This window comes from Neofelis nebulosa, chromosome 8 (assembly GCF_028018385.1).
Source record: "Neofelis nebulosa isolate mNeoNeb1 chromosome 8, mNeoNeb1.pri, whole genome shotgun sequence".
Classification (NCBI taxonomy): Eukaryota; Metazoa; Chordata; class Mammalia; order Carnivora; family Felidae; genus Neofelis; species Neofelis nebulosa.
In genome coordinates this window covers 94,352,496-94,368,170 of record NC_080789.1, presented here as the reverse complement: position 1 = coordinate 94,368,170, position 15,675 = coordinate 94,352,496, and the positions used below count along the sequence as shown (strand labels likewise).

Here is a 15,675-nt window from a genome sequence, read left to right as displayed (position 1 = left end):
GGTAATTCCAGGTTGACTGGTGAAAAATCACCATCTCTGGAGAGGTAGAAAGTGCTGTTATGTTAGACATTAAGTCATGGTTTACCCATGTGGGGCTTAGCACAAGTGACTCTAATTTGGGGCTGTTCTCTCTCTCTCTCTCTCTCTCTCTCTCTCAAACACTTCCTAATTGGTTTACATCTTCAGAATCCCCTTTTCCACGCTACCACCAATACCTAAGCTCCGGGCACCCCTGCCCTGCCCTCTCTCGGCAGCCAGCAGATCCTTCCCTTAGAACTGATTCTCTCAAGCCTCAATCCATCAGTCTTACTGCCCTGGAGGCTAGAACACATTTCAGGCTCATCAAAGCTTTCTCTCAACAAAGGTGGTTCTCCCCTTAGGGGTAATTGCATACCACTTCTAAGAAAAGAGTAGGTTCTGAATTGGTCCCAAAGCAAAAACAAAACCAAACAAAACTGTGAAATTTCCAGTGGGGGGTTGTGTGTGGGAAATGTTACCTACAAAACATGAAACATCAGATTAACTTTGCCACGGGAGAATCATCTACATACATACTTTTTGGGAGGAAAGGTTGTGGTCATGAAATTTTATACTGGGTTAATTTTAGTTCATGTATTAAGGTAACAGATATTAAAGGACTCAGAAAATAGAACTTCTCTGAATCATTTTTGAAAAAATTACTTTGATAGTCTTCGACTGACTGACACGTCAAAATTCAGGCCAGAAGAATGGGGAAGACATAATGTAAAAATTGAGAGGGGGATCTTTCACTCAGTTTGGTAATTCAAGACCCCAAATTCAGGGATCAGGTTCGCTGTGCTCTCAGCTGGGCTCCACAAGCTAGGGGCAGGGTGGCCTCAGGGCTTCCTTCGCCAAGACTGTGTTTTCTTTCTGCTTCCTCTTCTTGCCCTGTGACACAAGGTGCATTTCTCAAGCTGCATACTTCATAGCACAGGGCAGATTACTTCCTTGCTGTGGTTGATAACCATTTAAAGCACAAGTCGATGCTTTTCTGGTCAGCACTTGCTACCAAGCAACTTGGTTGGAACGCTAGGTCAACAAGAATTACCTAACAGAAGCAACGTTGCATAAAAACCATAATGGCCATTTTCATTGCCAAATAAATTGAGCAATGATTTTCTACATCCTTATAACTCCTCTTGAATAACGAGTCATGCTTTTAAAAATCGGCTCTGAGAAGCAAATGACTCAGGGGCAATCTATTAACAGTCCCAGAGCCCATCCTCTTACTGTTTATCTTCTAGGGAATGATGTTATTAACTAGGCTTTGGTAGTGTGGGATCTTTGGCTGAGCTAAACTAGAATTCATGTTTGGATGTGTCTGATGCATGCATGAGCCCATATGTAGTCACCTACCTGAGGTGGTTTGTACTGAAGAAGGATACTGGACAACTAGGTTTGTGTGTGGGCTCTTGGGGAAAAACAGAACGGGTGGGGAAAAGGAAGAAGGGAGGGAGAGAAAAGCATGATGTCTCGCCATAACTTGCCTGCCTTGTTAACTTCATTTGAGCTCTCAGAAGAGAAAGGGGCTTTAGGCAGAGGCAGAAAAAGCAAATGTCAAGGAGTTTGTGAGACTTGGGGCCATTAGATCATTGTGCCAGACGACAGCAGGGGCTGTGCAGTGGAGAAGAGAATACTTTCCTTGTTCCCATGGCTTCCACTAAGTATAAACTGCAGGGAGGACCAAATTGCATTGACCCTGTTGAGATAAAATGCATCCTATGGTCAAGCCCCACCATGATACCATGAGCAGAGCCCCAAAACTAAATAGTTTCATATAAGGGACATGCTTGTGCAAGGTTAATGAAATGGAAATGTGGCTGGAAGAAGGATGGGACTTAATTGACAATGTACCAAACCTGAATTTGTCTCACTGCATGCATAAGTTGTTACATATTCAAATGGATACAAATTTTAAATGGGGTGGAGAAGGGGAAGCCAGCTAAGCAAAGGAAAGAATTACAAGAGTGTGTTGTAATGCATGCTTCTGTGTTGTAGGATTTGGGGTGATTTTTCCCCATGTCCGTATTTCCCAAAATTTTTTATGGCAAGAACATAGTAGTTTTGTCATCTAAAAATTTTATTTTTATTTTAAAATATCCACAGGAAATTTCATTTTATATAAAAAAGTGAAAATATTTGACGGTGTCCTGACTGAACAAATCTTCTAAATAGACTGTAAGTAGAATCAGGAGTTTTAAATTGGCTATTGTATACTTTGAAACATAAATTATGTTTTCTGGCTTTGTTGTTGTTGTTTTCAAGCCCACACCCAACGCGGGGCTTGAACTCACAACCCTGAGATTAAGAGTTGCATGCTCTACCAACTGAGCCAGCCAAGCACCTGCCCTAAAGTATATATTCGATTAAGCTTTTTCACTTTGAATGAACATATTAACAGTTTAAGTCATGTTATTTTTGTAGTTGTTGTTACACTTTTTTTCAAAGCCTCTTCAACGCCAAAAGCAACAGTTGAAGGTATAAATCATCTAGGAAGCATTTTCAAAATGCTCATGGTCGCTTAATGCCCCTTATCAGTCTGATCTTCTCTGGGCTGGGATTTTAAAAACTTCCCAAAAGATTCAAATTCCCCCTAGCCTGTGCTGTTGAAAGCCAACAGCCTATATAAGAAAGTTCAAATCACGATATGACTCTATGCCTTTCTATCTCATTTCATTTCTCCTGGGTGAACCCTCTTCTGGTCTACAACAGGTCTGAAACATCCTGCCCTTTCTTTCCATTTTTGATGAGCTTGTTCTCCTAGCGTATTCCTTTCTTCCCTTCCTTTCCAAACCAAGCTGTCATTTAAGGCTCAGCTCTAGGCCCAAATCGGCTCTGTTCAACAAGCACTTTGGAGGGCTTAGTAAAAAATGAGTCACTGTGCTAGATACTGCTCAATGAGAAGGTTTGTAGCTACTTCCCCGGAAGAAGAACTTACTACCTGGCAGTGGGATTTGGGTAAGTACACAGATTACTACAATGCCAGACAGAATAATACTAAGTGCCACACAGGTACGAGTTGTATGAGGTGCAAAGAGGGTAGAATGAGCTTTATCCCGAAGTTGCTTTGATCTGTGTTCACTTTTTCCTGACTTAAATTATTGTACTTATTTATAGCACTAATTTTAGCCCTTATTTTCTTTTTTATGTGTGTTTTATGTGGGTGTACTCTCCTTAAATAACTCGAAATCAAAGACAACTCTTAAATGAATTTTGTTTTCCCCCAGGGCATCCCAAAATAGTGGGATACCTGGGTTGCATGGAATTGAATCCCAACATAGGTGGATTATCCAACAGCATGGATGATGGGAATGCAATGGCTCCACCAGGGGAATGAACTTGAAGTGCCCCACACTCTAAAAAAGAGACTTGGGGCGCCTGAGTGGCTCAGTCAGTTAACCGTCCCACTCTTGATTTCGGCTCAGGTCATGATCTTAGGGTCATGAGATGAAGCTCTGTGTCGGGCTCTGTGCTGAATGTGGAGTCTGCTTAAGACTCTCTCACTCCCGTTCTCTCTGCCCCTACTCCCTCTTAAAAAATATAATAAAACTAAAAAAAAAATAAAAAAATAAAAAAGAGACTCTACTAAGCCTTTCCAAATAAACAGTAAGCTAAGTAAAAGCAGAAATATTGCTCTGTAATCTCCAAGACTGGTCTCCCGGTCTTCCTTTCATCCAAATTGTTTCACTAGCTTCAGATGGAGAAATTCTGATGCTCTTAAGAGAATGAGTTTGCGTTTCTATTTGTTAATGCTTTCCATGCAACACCGTTTCAAATCTTAACTTTGCCACTAACTTCAGTTTGCAGGTATATTTATCTCTTTGCCTTTGTTTTCTCCTCTATATAATGGGAATGATAATGCTAGTACCTACCTCATAGGCATTTTGTGAGTTCAGAGAACTAAAGTGATTTGACAATATCCATGTGACATAACATTTCACAAGTGCTCTCTTGATCCAGTTTTGGAGTCAGAGCTAGAAATTCTCCATTCCTCTTCCAGGTAGTTTGCTAAGCCCCTACCCCAGTTACTTCCCTTGTTAGGCTCTAACACCCCTGGGTTACAGTATCCAGTATCCAACTGCCAGAGGCTCCCGGATACTAACACCCAGGGATGGCCTGATCTTTGGGCCCATGGAGTTATTCAAAATACCCAGTCCCTAGAAAGACACAAAACCTAGCTGACATCACTCTGTTGGCCATAAAAACTGTCCTTTCGGCTCTGCTGGCTGGCTCAGTCCCAGGTACAAACTGCTGTGTGACTTGCATGGCAGCCTTCTCTAGTTTGAAGCTGTGACAAAGTTCTGCCTTTTGTCCGAGGGTCACTGTGCTAAGTCTGGCCATCCAAAGAACCTATAATCATACCTGATATCATATAATTATGAAATAAATGGATACATGTAAAGCACTCAATAAATGTTACTTTTTTTTTTTTTTTTTTTTTTTTTTTTTTACAAAAAAAGGGCTTTCTACATTCCCAATTTCTGGAGATTCTGTGTACACAAATGATGCAAGACAATTCCTTTTAAGAATTCAAACTATTGAATCTTTAGATTGGAGCTAATCTCAGTAGAAAAGTACCTTTTTGCTTTAATTTAGTTTTGACTTTATTGTATTCCAATATATCACCCCAAAATAGGCCTCTTTGAAGTAAAAATTATTTTGAGCTGAAGGCAATTAAGAAGCAGTAAATGCAGAAAAAGGGCCTCCTTTTCTGCACGAAGGCAGGAAATAAATTCTCCTTTTACTGGAAACAGACTTTATTGGCACCAGAAGAGGTGACAGAGAGGGCACTGGAAGAATTTGCAAACAAAACTTGTTAAACGAATCCTTATTTAAGGAGGACAGGGACCACCTAGTTCTCGTTGGGCTGTCCCCAGCCCAAACCCCTTTGTCTTATCAACTTTTCACCCATTTATTGTTTCTTTGTCCTAAAGATATAAAAGCGTCCTACTCTGGTCACTTCTCCAGGTTTTATTCTCTTGTGAAGGCTTCCATGTACGTGGAGAAATTCAACAAAATTTGTGTGCTTTTCTCCTGTTAATCTGTCTTGGTCAGTTTAATTTCCAGTCCCAGCCAGGGACCTTGAGAAAGTCAAGGAGAAGTTTTTCTTCCTCTATAATATCACCATGGAAAATACAATGTATGCATCCAAAATGCAGCTTAGATATAATTTTAAAAAGTATTATGGAAAATTTTACACTTAAACAAAATCGGAATAAAAACACAGGTACCGTCACCAACTTCAATAATTTGGCCAATATTCATCCAGACCTCATATCCTCATCCCACTTAAGCTAGAGACCATTTTCTAAAAACATAATAATGCCATTATAATATATAAAAAAATTAACAGCAATTCCTTAATATCATCAACTACTCAGTTTCCGGATTTCCCCAATTACCTTCTAGATTTCTTTCTTTCTTTTTTTCTTTCTTCCTTTCTTTCTTTCTTTCTTTCTTTCTTTCTTTCTTTCTTTCTTTCTTTCTTTCCTTCTTTCTTTCTTTCCTTCTTTTCTTTCTTTCTTTCTTTCTTTCTTTCTTTCTTTCTTTCTTTCTTTCTTTCTTTCTTTCTCTCTTTCTCTCTCTCTTTCTTTCTTTCTTTCTTTCTTTCTTTCTTTCTTTCTTTCTTTCTTTCTTTCTTTCTTTCTTGTTCTTTGCATTGGGATCCAGACAGAGTCTACTCGGCATAGACTACATTTCATTAATATGTGTCTTAAGTCACTTTTAATGTATCACTTCCCTTTCATATTTTTTTCCTTACAATTTATTTGTTAGAGATACCAGGCTGCTGTCCTGTAGAGTTTCCATATTCTCACTTTTGCTGAATGGATCTATGTTGTATCAGTTAAAAAAAAAAAAAAAGCATTGTTGAGGTCTCATTGACATAACCACACATATTTAGAGTGTACAGTTAAAGTGTACATACATTTTCACATAGTATACACATATGAAACCATCATCACTCTAAAGATAAAGAATCTATCACGTAGAAATTTCCCACCTTTCCTTAGTAATCCCTCCCTCCCACCCCTTCCAACTGTCCCATCTGGAACAACGAATCAGTTTTATGCCACTGTGATGTTCATTTTCTAGAATTCTACGTAAATGGAATCATGCAGGATGTATTCTTTTTATGTGACTACTATCACTTAGCGTTCTTTGAGATCTATCCCATGTTCTTTTTTATATTGCCAAGTAATATTCCAATGTATGGATAGACCATGATTTGCTTACTCATTTACTATTTATGGACACTTGTGTTATTTCCAGTTTGGGGCTATTCTAAATAAAAATTCTGTGAACATATGCATACAAGTCTTTGTGTAGACATCGGCTTCCATTTATCTTGGGAAAATAATTAGGGGTAGAATAGACAAGTTATGTGATAGGTATACGTTTAACTTTTTAGGAATTTGCAAACTGATTTTCAAAGTGGTTGTACCATTTTGCATTTCCACCAGCAGGATATGAGTATTCTAGTTCTTTCATACACTAGTCAACACTTGTATGGTCAGTCCTTAATTTTAGCCTTTCTAATAGATGCGTAGTAGTATCTCACTGTGGTTTCAATTCACATTTTCCTAATGAAGAAAGATATTGAGCATCTTTTTTTCTATTTATTTTGATTTTCTAATATTTTATAATAATATATACAATATAATATAATAATATAATAAATAATATAACATATATTATATATAATATATATTATATAATAATAAATAATATAATATAATAATATAATAAATACTATTTCTAATATTTTCTATATTATTTTCTATTTATTATCTATTTATTTCTGTTTATTTATAGAAATACGTTTATTTCTATTTATTCAATTTATTTATTTATTTTGAGAGAGCACGAGCAGGGGAGGGAAAGAGAGAGTGGGGGAGATAATCCCAAGCAGGCTCTACACTGTCAGCATGGAGCTCGATGTGGAACTTGAACCCACAAACTGTGAGATCATGACCTGAGCTGAAATCAAGAGTTGGACACTTAACTTACTGAGTCACCCAGGCGCCCCGATGTTGAGCATCTTTTAATCTTCGGTGAAATACCAAATCTTTTGTTCATTTTTAAATTATTTTTGTTTCCTTGTTACTAAGTTGTTTTTTAATTGTGATAAGATCGCATAACATAAGATCATCCTCTCAACAAATTTTTAAGTAGGTGGTATGGTATTAACTTTGAGCACAATGTGGTACAGTGGATCTCTACAACTTTTTCATCCTGCTTAATTGAAACTTGATACCCATTTAACAGCACCTCTCCATTCCCCCCTCTTCCCAGCTCCTGACAACCATGATTCTACTCTGTTTCTACGAGCCTATTTTACACACCTCACATGAGTGGAATTAGGCAGTATTTGTTTTTCTGTGATTGGCTTATTTCATTTAACATAATGTTCTCAATGTTCATCCCAGTTGTTGCATATGGCAGGATTTCTTCCTTTTCAAAGGCCGAATAATATTCCACTGTATGTACATTCCACATTTTGAATCCATTCAACTACAGATACATTTCGATTGTTTCCACCTCTTGGCTATTATGAATAATGCTGCAGTGAACATGGGAGTGTGAATATTTCTTGAAGATTCTGATTTCAATTCTTTTGGATAAATACCCAGAAGTAGGATTGCTGGATCGTTTGGTAGTTTGATTTTTAATTTGTTTTTGAGGAACATCCATGCTGTTTTCCATAACTGCTGCACCATTTTACATTCCTAACACCAGTGCAGAGGGTTTCAATTTCCCCGCAATCTCACCAACACTTGCTATTTTTAATAATATCCATCCCAAGAGGTGTGAGCTGATATCTTATTGTAGTTTTGGTTTTCATTTCTTTGATGATCTGAACATCTTTTCATATAGCTCTTGGCTATTTGTATGTCTTCCTTGGAGGTATGCCTATTCAAGTTTTTTGCCCATTTTTAAATAGAGTTATGAGGTTTTTTGTTGTTGTTTTGCTATTGAGTTTCAGGAGTTCTTATATATTTTGGATATTAACCCCTTATCAGATATGTGGTTTATAAGTATTTTCCTCCATTCCATAGGATGCCTTCTCGCTATTGATTTGTTTCCTTTGTTATGCAGCTTTTAGTTTGATATAGTTCCACAGGTATATTTGTTGCTTGTTCTTTTGGTGTCATAGTGAAGAAATTGTTACTAATACCAATTTCATGAAACTTTCCCCTTATGTTTTCTCCTGGGAGTTTTTGGTTTTAGATGTTGTGTTTAGGTCTTTAATTCATTTTACATTGATTTTTGTGTATGATATTTCCAGATATATTCTTGAATACATATTCCCAATGTGTATTCTTGGTATCCTTATCAAAAATCAATTGACTGTGTATGCATAGGTTTATTTCTGGGCTCTCTATAATCTTCCATTAGTTTATATGTCTGCCTTTATGCCAGTACCATACAGTTTTAATTACTGTAACTATGTGACATATTTTGAAATCAGAAAGCATGATGCCTCTAACTTTGTGCTTCTTTTTCAACATCGTTTTGGCTATTCAGGATCCTTTTGGATCCATATGAATTTCAGTATTGTTTTTACTATTTTTGCAAAAAGTGCCCATGATATGGGATGTCTTTCTATTTACTTATGCCTTCCTTAATGTCCTTCATTAATGTTTTATAGTTTTCGATGTATAAGTCTTTCACCTTCTGGTTAAGTTTATTTCTAAGTATTTTATTATTATTGATGCTATTGTAAAGGGGATTTAAAAAATATTTTTTATTTAAAAAATTCTTCTAATTTTTTTATTTTTGAGAAAGAAACTGAATGTGAGTGGAGGAGGGGCAGAGAGAGAGGGAGACACAGAATCTGAATCAGGCTCCGGGCTTTGAGCTGTTGGCACAGAGCCCAAAACAGGGCTCAAACTCACAGACTGAGAGATCATGATCTGAGCTGATATCAAGAGTCTGAAGTTTAACTGACTGAGCCACCCAGTCACCCCAAGGGATTGTTTTTTAAATACCCTGTTCAGATTTCATTGTATAGAAATGCAATTGATTTTTGTATGTTAATTTTGTATCCTGCAACTTTATTGAATTTTTTAGTACCAACGGTTTTTCAGTGGTCTTTAGGATTTCCTACCTATAAGATAATACCATCTGCAAACAGACAAGTTTACTTCTTCTTTTCCATTTATTTCTTTTTGCCTTTTATTTCTTCTTGCCTAACTGTTCTGCCTAGGACTTCCAGTACTATGTTGAATGAAAGTGGCAAGAGCGGCCATCTTTGTCTTATTCCTGATCTTAGAGGAAGAGCTTCAGTTTTTCATTGTTGAGTATGATGTTAGCTGTGAGCTTTTCATATACAGCCTCTGTTATGTTGATGCAATTTCCTTCTACTTCTACTTTGTTGAGAGTTATTAATCATGCAAGTATGTTGAATTTTGTGAAGTGTCTTTTCTGCATCTATTGAGATGATCAGCTATTTTTTTCCCTTTACCTTGTTAATGTGGTATATCACATTGATTTGGTTATGTTCAACTGAACTTGCACCCTAGGGAAAATTCCCATTTGGTTATGTATGTGATCCTTTTAATATATTGTCAAATTTAGTTTGCTTTTATTTTGTTGAGTATCTTTTCCATCTTTTCCTTTCAGCCTCTGTATGTCCTTAAAGTGAGTTTCTTGGAGAGAGCATATAGTTGGATCTTTTTGTTTGTTTTTTTCCCTTTAAACACCTCTATGTATTTTGATTGGGGAGTTTAATGTATTTACATTTAAGTAATTATTGATAGAGAAGGACTTCTTATTGCCGTTTTATGAATTGTGTGATATTATCTTGTAAGTCTTTTGTTCCTTCTTCTCTCTTTTGCTGTCTTCCCTTGTGGTTCATTAATTTTTAAATTTATTATTATTATTCTTTTAATAACATGCTTTGATTGCTTTCTCATTTCCTCACTTTCTTTGCTGTATTTTCTATAGGTATTTTCTTTGTAATTACCATGGAGCTTACATAAAACTTCTTAAACTTTTAACATTCTGCTTTAAGTTGACAAAAACTTCAATCACAAAACTATACCTTTATGTCTCCCCCTAAAACACTTTATGTTATTGATGTCAAATATTACAACCTTTTTTTTTTACTGTGTATCTACTTCATGTGTTTTTATAGTCATAGTTTTTTTTTGTACTTTTGTATTTTAACTTGTACACTTGAACTAAAAGTGATATATACACCACCATTACAGTATTACAGCTTCTGCATTGCTATCCATGTTTACATTTAGCAGCAAGTTTTATGGTTCATATGCTTTTGTGTTGCTGTTTAGAATCCTTTTGTTTCAAGTTGAAGAACTTCCTTCAGCATATCTCGTAAGTCTGCTTTAGAAATTTTCTCTTTGTCTTTAGCTTTTGACAATTTGATTATAATGTGTGTCAGTATGGACTTCTTCAGATTCATCTTTTTTTTTTTTTTTGGAGACTGTTGAGCTTCTTGGAGCAGAGGTCCATATCCTTCCTTAAATTTGAAAGTTTTTGAGCATTCTTTTTTAACATAGCTTTCTGGCCAATTCTCTTTCTTTTTTTCTGGGATTCCCATAGTAATGGTCCATTTGATGGTCTATCATAAGCCCCATGAACTTTTCATTCTTCTTTTTGCTCCTCTGACTGGATAATTTCAAATGACCTTTCTGAATTCACCCCTTCTTTCTTCTGCTTGCTCATCTGCTGTTGAACCCCTCCAGTCAATTTTTCAGATCAACTGTTGTATTCTTTGGCTTCAAGTTTTCTGTTTTGTTCTTTTCTATATTTTCTGTCTTTTTGTTGAAATTCTCATTTTTTCCGTGCATCGTTAGCCTGAACTCACTGAGCATTTTTATGATAGTTATTTTGAATTCTTTGTGACATAATTCATATATCTCCATTTTATCAGGGTCAGTTTCTGGAGATTTAGCTTGTTCCTTTTTGGGGGGCCACATTTCCCTGTTTTTCTTTGTTTTCCTTGACTCTGTTTTGGTATCATCCACCTCTCCCGATCTTCCTGGACTGGCTTCATACAGGAGGAGACTGTCACTGTCAGCCCTGCCAGAGAAATATGGGGGGTGGCGCTCTCAAATCTTCTTTGTTTATATGCCTTCCCTTCCCTTGTATGTTTAAATTCCCAGAGGGACTTGCTGGTTTCTTATTGCAGGATTTTATAATCCCTTCCTCCCGCTGATATCTGTCTGCTATACCATAGATCTTCTGGAGCAGCAGCACACCCATGACCTTGTCCTCAGTGATCCCCAGATGTCTAGAGTATGCCAGGTCCCATCCATGCTAAGAGATAGGTAAGACTGGAACCAGTTCTCAGGCAGTCACCTAAAAAGTCTGAATGCTGTATATATATTTCTGTCTTCTCTTTTCCTCATCAGGGATAATCTTGGCGCTGGGGATCTTCCTGATTGGGCTGTGCTGAATCATGGGTAGGAGCTCTCGTGAGTAAGTAAATGCCATTCCAAACCTTTGCCTTTATCCTCAGCAGCCACCAGTCATCTAGACTGTGCTTGGTCTCATCAACATTCTTTTTTTTTTAATGTTTATTTATTTATTTATTTATTTCGAGAGAGAGAGTCCGCACCCGCATGTGTGCGTGAACAAGGGAGGGGCAGAGAGAGGAAGAGAGAGAATCCAAAGCAGGCTCCATGCTGTCAGTGTAGAACCTGACCCGGGGCTCGATCTCACGAATCGTGAGATCATGACCTGAGCCGAAATCAACAGTCTGGCACTTAACTGACTGAGCGAACCAGGTGCCCCTCATCAACATTCTCAGAAGCAATCAGGAAAGACAGAAGCCAGTCCCTTGGACACTCCTGCAAAAGTTAGAATGTTGGGTGCAGGGTCCACCTCTTTCCCTCCTCAGGGAGCAAAGCTAGGATATGAGGATTTCTACTTGCTCACAGTACACTGAGCCAGGAGGAGGGTCTATGGCAAATGTGTACATGCTAGTCCAAACTGCTGCCCGCATGCCAGTCCCAAGAAGGGGCTGCCTCTTTTCTCAGTGGCTCCCAGTCTGGGGCCCTCACCTGTTAGTGCTCAAGTTCAGGTAAGACAGAAACCAGTCTCTTGGGCAGTCTTCAGAAAAGTGAGAATGTTGGATGTATCATCCAGTCCTTTTCTTCCCTCCCCAGGAACAAGTTGGGATGAGGGTTTCCTCCCAGCCAGGCAGTGCTGTGCCAGAGGGGAAGGATCATGGTGCCTTGAGTTTTCCCACTGGCTTTGATGTGGATGGTTTTGCACTCGCTCATAGTGCAGGAGCCTCTCATCTGGTTCCTGGATTTCTCACAAAGGGAATTGGTCTGTGTATTATGAATTGAATTGATGGGTCTGTGGGAGGAAGGAGGGTCCAGAGTTTTCTGCCATCTTGTTGATGTCACTCAGTATTAATTCTTCTTACTGAGTTTTGAGAGTTCTTTATATATTACAGATATAAGACTTTTTACTAGATATCTGATTTGCAAATATTATCTTGCAGTCTATGGTTTACCTTTTAATTTTTGTTAACAGTGTCTTGAAAGAGCAGAAGGTCTTAATTTGTATGAAGTCCAATGTTTTCATCTATAAATGTTCTACATTTAGGTCTACAATCCTTTTTGAATTATTTTTGTTACACGATGCAAGATACTGAGGAATATTTTTCCTTCCTCCTTCTTCTTCTACTTCCCCTACCCTTTACCCCTCCCTCATTTGTTCATTTCTTTTTTGTCCAACCCCTTCAGTGTAGTTATGCCATTCACCCGTGATACATTTAAATAGTTTTACTGTTGTTGTTATCCTGGTTTTAGTATGGTCTCCCTCCTCAATCCTGGTTGATTTAAATTACGTGTATTCTCTGAGTAGATGAAACTCTAACATGGTTCTCAAATTCAGAAAACAGAAAGTTACACCCACAGAAGTATCACATCTCCCCTCCCCTCCCTTCTACCTGCTCCAATTCCCACATTTTTTTATAGCCCATTCCCATATACTCCCTACAGAGAACGAATCTTCTAAGGTTTTGGTTTATCCTTCCTGTTTCTTTTTCACAAATAAGCTGATATGTGTATATTTTATTTTTCCTTCTTTTTAACTGAAAGCTATCATACTAAATGCTCTTTTACACATTGCTATTTTTGCTTAAAAATGCATCCACAACTGTTCATAGAGACCATCATTTCTTACAGCATTTTCTGGATGACCACAATTTATTCCACAGTTTCCAGCATGTGGGCATTTAGGTTGTTTCCAGTGTTTTTGCAATTACAAACAACACTGCAATGTGCATATGTATTGGAGGTGTATCTTCAATGGAAGACTGTTGGAGGTGTATCTTCAATGTAAATTCCTAGCGGTGGGATTGCTGGGTCAAAAAGTAAGTCCACATGTAGTTTTGCTATCCTAACTTGTGTGCCAGGGCCTCCTCTAAGAGGGTGTACCAGTTTGTGTTTCCACGACCCAATAAGAGAATGCTTCCTTCCACAAAGTCTTGTCAACAGAATAGGTGACAATCTGATAGTATTTTTTTGTTTTTGCCCTACAAAATTTTGTGTCTTTGCATAGTCACATTTATAAATATTTAATTTATTGCCTCTGGATTTTGATCATTTAATAATTTTTATAATTTCAAAGCTTTCCCGACAGTAATGTTATTTTCTTTCTTTGCTCTTTTTTCTTTTAGAGAGAGACGGAGAAAGGGAGTGCATGAGTGGGGGATGGGGGCAGAAGGAGAGGGAGAGGGAGAGAGAAAATCCCAAGCAGGCTCCATGCTCAGTGTGGAGCCCTCCTTTATACTAATGTTCAAAAAATCATTTGTGTTTTATTCTAATACTTGTATGGCTTCCTTTTTTACTTTTATTTTCCTAATACATTTGAAGCTTATTCTTGTGTACCGCATTAGGCAGGGATATAATTTTATTTTTTTTCCCAAATGGTCAAACAGTAGTCCCAGCATCATTTATTACCCAGTGGTAATAAATGGTCCATCTTTATCCTACACTAATTTCTATGCGTACTTGAGTTTATTCTATTCCATTGGTCCATCTATCTATTTATGTTCCAATCCCCACACTTGAAATTATAGAGCCTTTACACTGTATTTTAATATTTGGTTGAGCTAGTCCCCTTCGTTTTTGTTTCTTTTTGTGTTTCCCTATCTATTCTTGCATGTTTATTTTTTTCATATGAACGTTAGTAAAAACTTATCTAACTCCATAAAACTTTTGTTGATATTTTATTGAAATGGTGTTCATTTTATGTTAGTTTAGGAAGGACTGATTTCCTTATGATGTTGAGTCATCTTATCCAAGATCATTGTTTCCAATACTTTTTACCATCTCAGTAGCAAGTCATATTGACACTCTCATTCACGAAACACTTACTGTACATTTTTTTTTTATTTTTTATTTTTTTTAATTTTTTTTTCTTTTCACTTACTGTACATTTAACATGTGTCAGGTACTGTGCTAGGCATTGGAGACGTGGTGAGTAAAATAGCTTTAGATTTCACATAAATAGATGAATGAAAGCACATGGGTCTCCATTAGAGTTAAACTATACATGTCAGCATAACTAAGTCTTTAGTTCTGTACTGTTTAATCTGGGGAAGGTTTGCTATGGTTCTATTTTATTTCACACTTTTCTAAACTAACCTCTTTGCATTATAATGGTTTGCTTCGAAAAGGACTGAACTGGCATCACTGGGTTACAGAAGCTTTAAGAGGACAACCTTGCATCACAGTGGACCTACTTAGGCATTCTTAATGGCATCACAATTACCAGTTTAACTCAGCTGACTACCTGCATGAATCCAGCTATCTGTCCGTCTGTCTGTCTGTCTGTTTGTGCTTCCGTTCCACTATCTGAGCCTCTGATGGAGGAAACCAATCAGGCGAAAAGCTTGGTGCCATTAGGTGTTCATAAATCTCAACCCAGAATGAACCCTCATCTCTGCCTAGCCATGCTATTGTTTCTTTGGTCAGTTTGCTTTCTCCATTCCACAAAGATTACTTCAAACTCCCTTTACTCTCTTCCCTCTAACAACTTTACATAAGCATCTGGATTTCCACCCATCTCTGTTCTAGCCTGTTACAGTAAAGGAGTGTTTCCTCCCATTTAGCTAAGATCAATCTCTCCAACAGTGTCAGATCCTCCGGTCTTCTTTCCCTTTCACTCCTAACTCAGCCTCATGCTGTCACCTATTTATTCCCTCTTCCCTGTCTGTGGCCTCTTGATGCTTTTGCAAAACAAACAAACCTCCTGAAACCCGTCATTAAAAACAAAGCCAACAAAATCCTTCATTTTATTTTCCCTTCTAACAATGGCCATATGTCTCTCCTCCTCTTCACAGCCTAATTTCTTAAGTCAGATGATTTTGTAAGGGTAAATAGAGACAATCCTCATGGATGCAGAAGTGTACAGTTATTGGGGCGCCTGGGTGGCGCAGTCGGTTAAGCGTCCGACTTCAGCCAGGTCACGATCTCGCGGTCCGTGAGTTCGAGCCCCGCGTCAGGCTCTGGGCTGATGGCTCAGAGCCTGGAGCCTGTTTCCGATTCTGTGTCTCCCTCTCTCTCTGCCCCTCCCCCGTTCATGCTCTGTCTCTGTCTGTCCCAAAAATAAAAAAAAATAAAAAAAAAACGTTGAAAAAAAAAAAAAGAAGTGTACAGTTATTGAGAA

The 15,675-nt window shown here is 37.7% G+C and overlaps 1 long non-coding RNA gene across 1 annotated transcript; it reads left to right on the top strand.

Annotated features, from left to right (window-relative positions):
• The first annotated feature begins 8,666 nt into the window (after nucleotides 1-8,666).
• On the top strand, nucleotides 8,667-15,420 carry LOC131519954 (uncharacterized). Its single transcript, XR_009265885.1, has 4 exons — nucleotides 8,667-10,359; nucleotides 11,225-11,315; nucleotides 11,400-11,466; nucleotides 14,684-15,420. It is a non-coding gene; the product is annotated as an uncharacterized LOC131519954 (long non-coding RNA).
• The last annotated feature ends 255 nt before the right edge of the window (nucleotides 15,421-15,675 follow it).